Here is a 2,106-nt window from a genome sequence, read left to right as displayed (position 1 = left end):
GCTGATGCTCTATCCACTGAGCCAAACCGGTTAGGGCAAGAATAATTTTTTTTTTTATCCTTATTGCCCTGGCCAGTTTGGCTCAGTGGATAGAGCGTCAGCCCTATCAGGGATTCTCTGGATTTTGGAGGCAGCATGTTTTGAGTTTAGGAATACTGCCCCAGCCATTTGTTGCATGAGACAGAGCATGCCTGCTCTGAGTAGAGCCCAGAGCAGAAAAGGAGTCTGCAGGAGGCCCAGGCTTTAGCACAAGCAGCCCTATGACCTGGCAGAACCCCTGGCGAATGCTACAGCCCAGAAAGGTGTCACGTGGGGTCTTGGGTGGTTTTTGGTGGGAGAGTTACAGTGTAAACTCCTAGGGTTCTGGAGCGAGGCTGCACCACACGCCATTCACAAACCGGCTCCTGGCATGTAACTGGCCCCTGGCAGAAACTGAGCATCTGACCGTGGGCTATCAAGTGACCATGTGGCCAAAATGGCTCATCAGAGCTGGAGACTGTCCGAACCACCAAAGCCTGAGGTACTGTCACACAACGGAAGAGGCATTGCCGGGATCCGCTCCCAGCAAACCCAGACATAAGCAAGCTGCCTGAGCAAGTGACTGACACACCCATGTGGCCTCCTTTGCTGACACTCCGATGGCCCTGAACAGTAGTGATGAGGGGAAAGTCCCCAAAGGGCAGGGCTTCCATGGAGCAGCACGTCATCCACATGGTGTGGAGGGGACAGTGCTGAGGAAAAGAAGACGGGGACCCGGGGGCCACAGCAAACAGTTGAGTCGGTTGGTTCTGGGGCCTGGACAGCCAGACCAGAATTTCGGAGACAAGGAAGTAGAGGGAAGAGGCATGTAGAGAACTGGTGTGACATGGCGCTGGGTTTCCAATTCCTGGAAAACATGGGCCTGGACCTGGGGGTGGAGATGGGGAGCCCCACTCGCCAGTATTCACAGGGACCCAGCCAGGGAATCTGTGTTCACATCCTTGTGACTTTAGGTTCTGGGTCTTGGAGGGGCTGCTTTCCCCAGGAACACAGCAAAAGTGGCACAAAACAGAAACTGTTGTAGCTCCTGGGCCACTCAGCTCTCATGACAGCAGCGGGGTCCCCGCACCGGCAGGGGTACCAAGCTCAGATCCTGGGAGCCGGATGTTAGATCTCCCCGTCCACTGGATGACCTCGAAGATGAGAATCGGGATCAACCCATCAGGTGAGCCACCTACACCTTCAGAGGCACTCACCACTCCTGGGAGAAGGGGAGCCTGGTACAGCCTCACAACCAACTCTAGCATCAGAGGCCGAAGCCTATCCATCACCCCTCCTCTCCTACCTCTGCCCAGAAATTGTGCCCAACCAGAATCCTGGGGAGTCTGAATGCAGCGGACCTAACTTGAGAAGCAGCGGGCTGGGCACAGTAGGGCTGGGGTAAGTGCCCTCTGCCCCACCCAGGACCCCTCCACCCCCAAGATGTGAGCTGGTGACTCACTGGAGCGTCGGCCAGATGGGAGGCACCCTGGCAGGGGAAGCTGTGCACCCCGGACCTCACTCAAGGTGACCCCAGACACCCCAAGCTGGAGTGGAGCTGGCCTCCCTCCCAGCATCTTCCTCTCTCCTCTTCCGTGTCCCTTGGGTGCTCCCTCACCCTAAACAACTCACTTTGGTCCTCCTCCACCCCAACCAATGATCTGTTCTCTGTCACTCTGACGTTGCCTTTTCCAAAGTGTCACATAAATAGAATCACAAGGATGCAGCCTTTTGGGACTGGCTTTCACGCAGCACCATGTCTCTAAGGCCCATTGTGTGTGTGTCACTGTCACTCTGGGTTCCTCCCTGGCGTGGTGGACCTCAGTGCATGCATGCACTCACCTGCTGGTGGGCTTCTGGGTTTGTACACTTTGGCGATAATGAATAAAGTTGCTCTAAACACTCGTAGGCAGCGTCTGTATGAACGGAAGTTTTCACTTCTCTAGGGTACATCTCCAGGAAGGGAACTGCTAGCTCATGCAGTTGGCTGTGTTTAACGCAGTAGGCTGGCTTCTTTGTATTTAGCATTTTCCTCTGCAGCTCAGTTCTCTCTTCTTCATTCACTGAGGGTAACTAAAAGCCAGCAGC

This window comes from Myotis lucifugus, unplaced genomic scaffold (assembly GCF_000147115.1).
Source record: "Myotis lucifugus unplaced genomic scaffold, Myoluc2.0 scaffold_276, whole genome shotgun sequence".
Classification (NCBI taxonomy): Eukaryota; Metazoa; Chordata; class Mammalia; order Chiroptera; family Vespertilionidae; genus Myotis; species Myotis lucifugus.
Note: the sequence above shows the minus strand (reverse complement) of the source record.